The sequence below is a fragment of the Vidua macroura genome, chromosome 4 (assembly GCF_024509145.1).
Source record: "Vidua macroura isolate BioBank_ID:100142 chromosome 4, ASM2450914v1, whole genome shotgun sequence".
Classification (NCBI taxonomy): domain Eukaryota; kingdom Metazoa; phylum Chordata; class Aves; order Passeriformes; family Viduidae; genus Vidua; species Vidua macroura.
The window spans coordinates 25020-37152 of NC_071574.1; the positions used below are offsets into that span (position 1 = coordinate 25020).

Consider the following 12133-nt stretch of genomic DNA (forward strand, 5'->3'; position numbering starts at 1 on the left):
GAGCCGGTGTTTGTGGGCTAGCAGAGCTGTAATAGAGAGAGCATATTCTAAGTTGATTCCCTAGATTTCAGGTACAGGGGAGTTGTGTGGCTTTTTCCCCCGCATTGTGGTAATTTGATTCTCGAGACCGTATAGTTGTGTCTGTAGAGATTTTAAGATTTTGTTTGCAACAAGTGCAGCATTTTATGTGGAAAAACTAGTGTGGGAATTTATATACGTTTAAAACAAATTAAAAGAATTGCAGGAATTGCCCCCCCCCATTTGTGTTTGTAGGCGTATCAGAGCTTTTGCTGTAACAGGCACGGCCTTTTCGTTTGTTTTAATCGTGGCGAAACGGATCAAAGGAGTCCCTTTAACTCACTACTTTGGACTTGATCTTGGGGAATGTGTGCAAAACAATATTATTGTTATTCCACGAGGCAGCAAATTGAGTGTGCCCTGTATCAATAGAAACAAAACTTTAGTTGAGCAGATTTTGAACCAGAGATTTTAAAGTTACTGTGTTCAAAGTCATACTTAGTACATGAAGATTGGATTATGCAGGAAAAACTAGGAAAGGACTGTAAAATTTTGTGAAATAACATTTAGGTACAGTGCATAACAATAAGTAGCTCGGGTGTCCTATAAATAAAATCAGAAATCAGAAGAGACAGAATTTGGTAGAGGTTGCTCATTCAAAAAGCTACCCTTGTGAACCCTGGGTTTGTTTTTGCTGTGTTCGGTGTAAAACGTTGTGGTATACGCAGACGTTTCGGTAGAGAAGGGCGAGACTGGCGCTTTATCATCTTAAAGAAACAAAGGCTACTCGGAGAGCTATAAGGATTTTAGTAGCCGCTGGTCGTGAGGAGCAAGGAAATAACAGCAAGTTCTTGGAGAAAAATGGCAATGAAGAAAATAGAATTTATAGTAGACGTGGGGGAAACCTACTCGGTATTAAGTAAAGCCTTAATGTCTATAACAGATAATTATGTTATGGGAAGGGGAGCAACTGGCCAATCTGAAAAAGCGTATTTTTGTAAATTTGGAAAACAAGTGGGCATTTATAGGTTTGTGTAGCAGTTAAAAGCAAAAGATGGGGAGATGATTTTGGAGGTAAAGGAAAATGATGGATCAGGTATCTTCTGAGGTGTGGGCTTCTAACATACCAGGAAGAGCAAAGAATGCACCCTCGGTGCAAGTTAATCTTAAAGGAAGGAAACAACCGGTTAGAGTTAAACAATATCCCTTAAAGAAGAAAGAAAGAAGGGATTAGTCCGTAATTGAGAATTTTTTATATGTAGGGCTATTAAAAGAGTGTCGGTCTGAGTGCAATACTCCTATTTTACATGTTAAAAAGCCTGATGGATCTTACTGAATAGTACAAGATTTAAGAGCTGTTAATAAGATAACCGAGGATTTATACCCGGTGGTTGCCAACCCCTGCGCTTTGTTGGCCTGTTTAACAGCCGAATTAACCTAATTTACCATTTCTGATTGGAAGGGTGCCTTCTTTTGCCTCCCTCCTCGTGAAGCCAGCCAGAAAATTTTTGCCTTCGAATGGGAAAATCCCAAAAGTGGGCGTAAGACTCGGCTCACGTGGACGGTATTAATAACAGCCCCGGGATATTCGGAGAGCAACCTACAAGAGATCTAGAGTCCTGGGCAGCTTCATCAGAGGAAGGACAGCTGCTGCAGCGAGTAGACGGCCTCCGGATAACTACCGGAACCCAAGAGGCGTACGTGGAGTGGACGGTAAGCCTCCTGAACTTTCTGGGTTTACAAAAATATAGAGTACTTCAGAAAAAGGCTCAGGTAGTAAAACAAACAGTCGTCTCCTTGAGTTATGAGGGCAGTGCTGGACAAAGACTCTAATGCAAAATGACAAGGAAGCGATATGCCAAACCCCAAAACCCCAGACGATAAAGGACTGTAAGTGTGTGATAAGTTAGAGAAGACTCTTTGTTCATCAAGATAGAAAGGAGAAGCCTTGTGTAGATAACAGAAAATCAAAGGAGAAGCCTTGTGTAAGATAACAGAGAGCCAAAGGAGAAGCCTTGTGTAGATAACAGGAAACTGCCAGACAGGAACTAGCTAATATGTTGCTTACTTAAGCTAGTTGTGTAATTAGAACTTAGGTGCATATAACATATAACCTTATATGGAAAAGACCATTACAGGGCCGTGGACTTTCACCAAGGAAGAAGAGAAGAGCCTTCGTCAAACGACCACCGGAGAGTAGAGGACGACCCCCTGGCAACAGAAGGTGCAAGCGCAGAGTACGCCCAGAGATACCGCGGCCCCGGGAAAAAAAAAAGTATAAAAAGACTGGGGGAAGGGGGAAAACGGTGTGTGAGCCGTAGGCGGAGCGGGGACTCCCCGGCTGCACCCGGCGCCGTTTGCTTGCCATCGCTCGCTGTAATCAATAAATTTCTGATTGACTCTTGAAAGGCTGAACAAATTATTCGCCTCTATTTATAACAATCTGGTGCCATGACTCGGATAAGGGCTATCCGTTGGAAGCTCCTCACGGGGAGGCGCCCTCGCTGCCTTGGCAGCGAGCCCCGTTCAGGAGACCTCCTCCTGGGACCCTTACCGACGAACCCAAATTCGGTGGCAAGCAAAGAATAGCCGGCAACCCCTTAATCTTTGTGCACAAAGTCCCGGGCGAAGACACAGGACTGTGTAAGTACCTTTCAGTGGTCCTTCGGGGCTACTGAGGTTGCCCCGTTCGGAGGCAGCGGGGCCCGCTCTGTCGGGGTTGGGATCCCGGAGTGTGATGAGTGAGACGTCTCTGTGAGACGACGTGAGTGTGGACCTCGTAGTAGTGCGTTTCCCACACCCGGCGACGGGCTGGGCCACGAATTGAGGGAAGCGTAGAGGTGTGTGTGAGAAGGCGCTCCGGAAGATGGGACAGAGGAAAAGCAAGCCCTCTGGTCCCATGGGTAGGGGAAACCCTGTAAAGCTTCCCCAAATTCCTCCAGATAGTCCATAAGGACTAATGATTAAAAATTAGGATGCCTTCCCCTCCAGGAAAGGACGAGGTAGGATACAGACCTACCCGACTCCACCCCTCCACCCCTACCTCCGCATTCACCACAACGTCCCTCTGCCCCGGTTCGGAGGGGGATGAGGTGAGAATGAGGTGAATGTTGAGCTCCAGGGCAATAACCAGCGGGTAACTAGAATCCAAACTAGGAAAAGGCAAGAGGACCTCCCCAGCTGATAGCGCGGCTCGGGGAGGGAGAAATCGCGATTTCAGTGTGTTGTGTCCCGATTGCAGTGTGGTGTGCCCCAGTTTCGGTGTGGTGTGTCTGTTACATCCGGACGTGCGTGCTTGTGTGTGTGTGTGTATGTGTGAAGCGCGGTGCGGCTTTACTAAGATACAGAGACGCGGCGCGGCGGTGCCGAAGAGCGCATGCGCGGGGCAGTTCAGCTACACTCCCTGATGGAGCGGGTGGTGCGCATGCGCGGCACGGGCTGTCTGGTGAGCGGGCGGAGCGCGGCGCGGGGCTTAAGTCGGGGCTTGCAAAGGTGCTTTAGGCGCGGCCCAGCTGATAGCGCAGCGGGCGCGCGGGCACAAGCCGCAGTTTGAGGAGCTGCTTTGAACGCCGCTAGCTGATAGCGCAGCTAGTGGGAGCGTGGTACAAGCTAGGAGTTACAAGCACCGCTTACAAGCATCGCTAGTTGGTAAAGAGCTTGCAAAAGTAGCCAGCGAGCCCGGCTGGGCTAAGAGTCAAGTGTTCGTTATACAATAGCACTGCCCTTTAGTGTTAAAAGCTGTCATTGGGAGATCCTTTGCATTACAGGGCGAATAAAGGGGGGATGAATGTGTGGGAATGAGAGGCGGGCTGGTTACCCCAGACCTGCTAAGCGAGAGCGGTAGTCTCCCATGCTGCGTTTCTGTCTTTTTCGCGAGAAAAGCGGCCAGTAAAGAGACGAAGTGAGTGATAGAAAGAGTGAGAGAACCCCCCCTGGGACTGGGTCTCAGAGAAAGAGTGGGGACCCCTTGGTGGGGGGGGGGGAATAAAAGGTAATTAATTAGAAAAAAAAAATTAATGAAAAGGTAAAAAGAGGGTTTTCTTGGCATAATCTATTGGGGAAAAATAAAAGGTAAAATGTGTAGGAGGGGCCCCTAAAAATTCTGCTGGATTGAGGGATAAGAATGCCCAAGAACATCCACGGTTGATTAAACCTGCTGGATTGACGGATTAATATTCCAAGAGCATTCAGGCTTGATTAAACCTGCTGGATTGAGGGACTAATGTTCCAAGAGCATCCAGGGTTGCTTCAAACCTGCTGGGTTGAGGGATTAATATTCCAAGAGCATCCAGGGTTGATTCAAACCTGCTGGGTTGAGGGGTTAACATTCTGAGAGCACCCAGAATTAAGTTTGCTGGGTTGAGATATTAATATTCGAGAGCACCCAGAATTGAATAAAAATTTTGCCAGTTTGAAGATAAATCGGAGAGGATCTGGAGTTAGGAACAACACAGCTGGATTGAGGGGTATCCGAGAACACTGAGACTGGCCAGGGAAACCTAAAAGTGTAAAAAGTGTGTTGAAAAATAAAAGGTACCTTGTTGTTGTGATTGTTTTGTTGTGCGTGAGAGTAAGTGAAAAATAAAGTTAAGGTAATGTGGATGAATAAAAGTATACGTATGCATCCTGCCCTGTTAGGAAGCCTCACTGTGCTCCCCTAGTGTGACCCACAGACGCAGGTTACGATCCGATAGACAAAAGGACTACAGCTGACCGTTGGAGAGTAACGAGCCGACCCGGAAACCTGAAGGTCACCTCGAAGAAAAACTGTCGGACTCAGTCTGGGTAATCCAGATAGACCAAGAAGGGGAACGGAAAAGATACACTTACCCCTTGGCTGATGATTATGGAGTAGTGTGTAAAGAAATACGTTGTGATTGTTATCCTTTCGTGTGCTTTGTTTGTAAAGCTTGCCAAGAACGGTGGTGAGTCCGTTGCCGCAAAGGAAAGCCACCTACTGGGATTTGCTCCAGCTGCTACAAGCTAGAGCAAGGATTAACAAGAATTATATTAGAGTTAGGGGAATTGGAGAATAAGTGGGTAAGGTTCAAATCAGAAGAGTGGTGGGAGGTTTACAGAAAAGGGGTTAACCCTGAGAATTTTTTTCCACCTGAATGAACCTGTCCCCCCCTTGCTGCCCATACTGTAAACCGGTGTTGTCGGAAAGAGCTGAAAGAAATCCCGTGTGACTCATCCCCGGTCAAGGATAAGAACTGGGAGCGGTATACGGCTAGAAGGGGAAAAGGTAATGGATGCGCTGGAGAGTACCGCTGCTGCCGAGAAGATGGTAATCCCCGCGGCTCGAAGCACCAGAGTCGGCGGGCGAGGCAGAGGGGCAAGAACCAGGCTCTTCCCGATCCCAAGTGGAATAATGCAGAGATACTCCAAATATTACCGACTGGGTATTGATAATCTCCCCAAAAGGTACCGACTCAACCACCCTGGGTAAACAAAAAGGGCAACAAGCTAAAAGGAAAATGGTAGGAAATTATGAGTTAAGTACAAAACCTGGACTCCGTCCTCCTTGGCAAGTTATCGTTATTGTAATTCTGATGATGTTATTACCAGGAAGATATTCTCAATTTTCACATCGACCCTTTAAATAGATATTACCCCGAGTAGATAGGAAGGAAATTCAAACTCAGCTATTGTCCAGATCTCCTAGTTTTACATCGTAATTATGCACATTGGCCCCCATGGATGTGTCCAGCATCAAATCCAGGAAAGGGATATTGCAATTACCCCGGGGAATACTTCTGTGGGTATTGGGGCTGTGAAACAATAGCATCGGATTGGTCAGTAGGAGGAGATCAATGGCTTACTGTTTCTTAAAGACCCCACGGCTGTAAAGCTCCGCAGAAGGACTGGTCGAGCGGCATGGTCAATCCGGGGAATTGTCAATTTGTGTATATGAATGTAACTAAACCGTCAGATCCGAGATAGACAGTAAGACGAACGTGGGGTTTTCAGTACATAGAACCCAGTAAGAAAGAGCCTATCCCACCAGATACCCGGCCAGTAGGCCCTAACCTGGTAATAGCCAAAGATAGAGAGCCAGGTTATGTTGAAATAATCAGTAATCAAAGTAACTCAGGAATAGAAAATTCAACAAGTGATAACCAGACAATAATACCCACTAGCAAAGATTCTCGATTTAACACCCTTTAGAAGCTAGTAGAGAGAGCGTGCCTAACCCCCAGATTACAAAACATGGTTAGCTTTGTTTTGATGTTAAACCCCCATTTTATAACACTGTTAAAATAACTAAAAAAGTTTGATGAACAAAAGAAAGAAAAAGAAAAGGGGGGATTGTAATAAGGTAGAAAAGACTCTTTGTTCATCAAGACAGAAAGGAGAAGTCTTGTGTAGATAACAGAAAATCAAAGGAGAAGCCTTGTGTAAGATAACAGAGAGCCAAAGGAGAAGCCTTGTGTAGATAACAGAAAACTGCCAGACAGAAACTAGCTAATATGTTGCTTACTTAAGCTAGTTGTGTAATTAGAACTTAGGTGCATATAACATATAACCTTATATGGAAAAGACCATTACAGGGCCGTGGACTTTCACCAAGGAAGAAGAGAAGAGCCTTCGTCAAACGACCACCGGAGAGTAGAAGACGACCCCCTGGCAACAGAGGGCGCAAGCGCAGAGTACACCCAGAGATACCACGGCCCCGGGAAAAAAAAAAGTATAAAAAGACTGTGGGAAGGGGGAAAACGGTGTGTGAGCCGTAGGCGGAGCGGGGACTCCCCGGCTGCACCCGGCGCTGTTTGCTAGCTGTCACTCGCTGTAATCAATAAATTTCTGATTGACTCTTGAAAGGCTGAACAAATTATTCGCCTCTATTTATAACAAGTGTATAATTATAAACTGTTAGTTAAACCCCTGTATGCTGTGATCAGGGAAGGAAAGTGAGATCTCCGATGGACAACAGAATCGGTACGACCCTTTGGCCAGCTAAGGAAGGCCCTCGTGTCACCTCGAGCACTAAGACTTCCAGATGTGAGTAAACCGTTCCTGTTTTCTCGTGAAAAGCAGGGAATTGCTTTGGGAATGTTAGCGTGAGATCTGGACCCGTGCCGCGGGGCGGTCGCCTGCCTCTCTAAGCGGCTGGATGCGGCGGCTAAGGGATGGCCGGGACGCCTTGGAGCTTTGCGGCGGTGGCGGCGAACGTCCGAGAAGCGCGCGGCTTCGCCCCGGGCCAGAAGATGACTCTGCTGGTGTCCCGCGCGATGTCTGCAATGTTGGAAGGAAAGGCTGGAAGTAAAAGGGATGTTGGCTCTCTCCACAGAAATTCTTGAAATACCAAGTCATAATGGTGGACCGAGATGATGTAGAAATTGTGGTGACTAACATTGTGAACCCAGCTTCTTTCCTCAGTGGTAGTATGGGAGAACCGGTGATCCAGGATGGCCTGGAGACTATCAAAGCTACCTACTCCAGTTACCCGGATCTGAAGGACAACCCTCTCGAGGACACTGAGACCTGGTTTACTGATGGAAGTAGCTATGTCATCAGCAGAAAAAGATATGCTGGGTATGCGGTTAGCACGAGCCGAGAGGTAATAGAGTCTAGATCGTTACTGACCGACACCTTGGCACAGAAGGCTGAAATAATTGCCTTAACCGGGGCTTTAGAGCTGGCAAAATGAAAGAAAATCAATATTTATGGACTCGAGGTATACGTTTGGGGTAGTCCGTGCGCGTGGAGCCATCTGGAAGGAAAGAGAACTGTTGAACTCGCAAAGAAAAAGCATTAAACGTGCACAAGAGATAATAAAGCCGTTGGAGGCAGTCCAGCTGTCGCGCACGTCGAGGCACACAAAAAAGTGAGCTCTGAATTAGAAGAAGGGAATGAGCTGGCAGACAGAGAGACAAAAGAAGCAGTTAAAGGTGAGGTAATTGTTGAGACAGTTGAGGTAGCCTTAATCCCAGATGGACAAATTTCTATTGAAAGTAAGCCAAGATACGGTAAAAAAGAAAAAAGGCTTGCTGAAAAAGTAGAAGTTATAATCGAGAGGGGTAGGCTGTTACAGATGCGGAGAAAGGAAAGCTGGTGATCTCCTCTTACGTGCTATAGTCATAAGTGAAAGATGAACGTGAGAGAACACATTAGGGAATAGATGCCTTGTATAATTACTTGAAAAAGAGAATCCTAGCCAGAAACTTGCAAAATACAGTGTTTCGGGTGACTCGCCAATGTAGCCTTTGCCTCCAAACTACTCCCAAAAATATTCCTAAAACAAAACTTGAACCTGGACAACAACGGCAAATTAATTTTTCAGAAGTACCCAGGAGAGGGGGGTATTGATACCTATTGATGTTAACAGATACCTTTTCAGGGTGGCCAGAAGCTTTCCCTACTAGAACTACCAAAGCACAAGAGGTGACCAAAGAATTGTTATGAACCAGTACATAGTGTACAGCCTGGGGATTATGTATATCTTAAGTCTGTTGCAGAGAAGACTCTGGAACTGCAGTGAGAGGGACCATTCCAAATGCTCCTCACCACCTTTACTGCAATCAAGATTAAGGAACAAAACGCCTGGATCCGTATTTCCCAAGTGAAGAAACTCCTGAGGGACTTGAGAAAGTTATACCAGTTATTTTATAAACTAAAATTAAAACTTTCTAGAGGAAATAAATAGAGTGTGAGTAAAATGATAAGCATAGTGATATAATCCTCCCAAAGAATAGAAAAGCTTGTAGTTGTAATAGATAATCAGGTAGGTGTAGCTTAGAGAGTTGTGGCATTTATACTTATTGCTATAACCGCAGCTAATACGGTACTGCTTATATATAATGTGACTGGTATATAAGTGCCAAGGGAAAGCCTATGATTTTGACTCCTGTAAGTCTCTGGATCAAACGCTACAAATTACAAATGCAACTGTATAAGGAGGAAAAAATGTGTAAAGATATAAATGTGTGTAGATCCAGGATGGATTTCATGAATCTCATCAAGAATCCCAAATACTGATACAAATGCTTAACAAACTGCTCTGAATTTAGGCTCTGGATACAGAGCAAAGTATTTATCACTTTGAAATGCATCCCATTAACCAGACAACCTTGCTCATGTATACAGGACAAGGCTGTGTCTGCCTCGAATAGCATGCCCCGCTATAATAGTGGATGAGATCACTGTGAAAAAAACTCAATTTAACTTGTGCATTTAGAACTTTGTCAAAATTGATTATTCCTGTCAGGTACCTGGGGTATCATACCAACATATAAAGGCAAACTTAATTACTGTCAAAGAAATATTGCCTGTGCCTATAGGGATGAACAACTTTGGTTACCCAATGTTTGAAACATCATGAATTAAAGGAAATTCTTAAAGAAATTCAAGATGAAGGAAAGAGAACTCTGATTACAATATACCATGACATGGAGACTATACGGAAGGTATTTAAATTATTGGAAAAAGGCCAATTCCATCATTGGTGGAATGTGCTTTTTGGGTGGTCTCCAACAGCAACCAGCTTGCTCAATACCTTGGTTCATCCAATTAAAAAACAACAACTCATACCATCCCAACTACCGTGATTAGAACACATATTCTATGCAAAAATGTCCTCTACCCTGCCATCAACTCCACATAAAACAAAGAAATTACTCTCATCATACAGTACACCCCTGTCAAAACTCTAATTGCCCTAAAACCTTAAAAATCATTACAAATTAACCCCAAAATAAAAACTTTAATCTCTAACAAAAAAAACCTAATCTCTAACAAACAAAAAACCCCAAAACCAAATAACGCTAATTTAAAAAACTCCACCATAGAACCAACTACCAGCAAAAAAACACACTACGCTCTTTTCACTAACAATTCTTATCACATCACAAAAATGAAACAGAAATAAAAAACAACCATATAGAAACCCACAGAGCAAATCACAACAAACACTAAAAAAATAAATCCAACCAACTTACTAAAACTCTGTCTCTACACTAACTCATAAAGAGCAACCAATACTCTATAAAACTTACAAAAAAAACCCACCAACCTAATTAACGATATAAAAAAATCTAAACCACCAAGAAATAAAAAATCACTACCAAAATAAAACTACCTTAAAAAATCCACCATATAAATACCCATGTTCCCAAAATAAAACTAATAAAAAACAACCACCAAATACATCAAATTACAAAAAAACCCCCTTACATTAACAACAACACAAAAATTATTCCTAACTCAATGAACCCATAATGTCTCAAACCATCAAAACAAAAATACCACCTAGAAATAAACACGATGCCAAAAGATAAATGTAGCCATAAACAATATCTCCCAAAGGATCCATAACCATAAAACATACAGTACAATCAAACAAACCAAAGAAATAAAATCCCTATAATAAACGGTAATGTAGTTAACAATATTTTAAAAACCCCACCAATTAACTATAGGACACTACCTCAAACCCACCAAAACGAACACTACATACGCTAATAAGAGCTATTACAAGAGAATTAAAAACTTACCCTCTACTTCATGCAACGACCCATAAAAACCATTGTGAACCTTAAAAAACACGTCCTTTAAAAACATAATACACCATCAAAAAAAAAAAAAAATCCAACAGCAAAACTCAATTCAAAGAAAACCCTTATCATCAACACATGAACCAAGAACCATAACATTCAAGAAGTAGACCGTATTCCTTATCATACGCCAACTACAAAAAAAATAAAACGATACAATCAATTCCTAAGAACCACCTCCAAACCGCTACACCAAGGACCTTCGGAAAATGAAAAGCCGCGCTCCCAGCACCGGGCGGAGCGCGGCTCCCGGCAGGAAAGCGGCTCCTGCGGCAGGCAGAGGCGGCGCCGCGCCGGGAGACCCCTGCCCGCTCCCCCTGCCCGGCGGGGCCGGCGCCGGGCCCAGGGGGCCCCGGCGGCGCCCGAGCCCCGCGCCCTGAGCGGACGGGGCGGCCGGCACCGGCGCAGCGCCCGCGCCGCCTCTCCCGCCCGCCGGCCCGGCAAAGCTCCCCTCGGCTCCGCACGCCTCGCTCCGGCGCGGCTCCGGCAGTCCCGCGCCAGCCCGGCCGCGCCCAAGTCCCCTTCCACCTCGGCAGCTCCCCAGGCAACGCCAGCAGCTCCCGCGCCGGAACCTTTGGTGCCGGGCCAGGGGCAGAAGAAGCACCCTCAAATGCAGCGGCACAGCCCGATATCAACCCTTCAAACACTGCGAGAGCTGCAGCTTCCTTCAACTGAACCCGCAAAACTGACGCCACACTCAAGTGCTCACCTCACTTCAACAAGGGCAAATAAATGAGTTCTCCCCATCAATTTCATCCCCTATAATAGCAGGAAAAGGGGTTTTACTCAAATGATGGTAAAAGGGGGATTTTAACCTCAATCCAAACCCTTTACAAGGACGGACAACAGGGCTGCCCCCTCAGTTGAAAACTTAGGCAGATGAAAATGGAGGGGCTAGCCTCAGATTAAACCCATCATACGACAACAATATTTTTCCCCTTCCATTTAAAATACAACACAAGGATTCCCAGTCACCCCTGTGATACCCCTAACACCGTGGAAAAGGCAGGTTTTCCTTCAATCAGTACCCTCAAAACCACAAGTGAAGGAGGATCCCTCCCAGTTCAAACAGACAATAATGGAAGAGAAGTCGCTTCTCTCAATTTGAATTTCTTTTGTCCTCAAAAGCCCTTTTTTTTTTTTTTTTCCGGGGCAGCAGAAAGTGATTGCAAGATGAAACTTAAAAGGGAAAGGAGAAAAGTCCCTGCTACAAATCCACACCGGCTTACGTGTTTGGCTGCAACTTCCCGGCACAAAGGTTTGTCCCTCGGCACCTCCCTTGAGCAATGCTCCACGTATCCAGGTGCTCCCCCAGACCCTGACAGAAGCTCCCACCGTCCTTCCATGAGACAGCCCCCGGAGCTCCCCATAAACCCCTCTGCTCCAGCAGCTCCATGCAAAAGGGGCCTGAGGCAAACCCTTTCCCTAAAATAGCCTGCGGTAGGAGCCGCCCCCGTCCTCATCCTCAAAGCTCACACCTGGGGCTGCTCTGGGTTTCTTTCCAAATGAATTTAGCAATAAATTCCTATTCTTTAGCAATACCTATAAAAACGAAACACTTG

General features: G+C 45.3%; 1 long non-coding RNA gene across 1 annotated transcript; it reads right to left on the reverse strand.

Moving 5' to 3' along the window:
• Positions 1-313: 313 nt before the first annotated feature.
• LOC128806786 (uncharacterized) lies at positions 314-3151 on the reverse strand. Its single transcript, XR_008436945.1, has 3 exons — positions 3062-3151; positions 2670-2829; positions 314-438 (listed from the first exon to the last, which is right to left on the reverse strand). It is a non-coding gene; the product is annotated as an uncharacterized LOC128806786 (long non-coding RNA).
• Positions 3152-12133: the final 8982 nt, after the last annotated feature.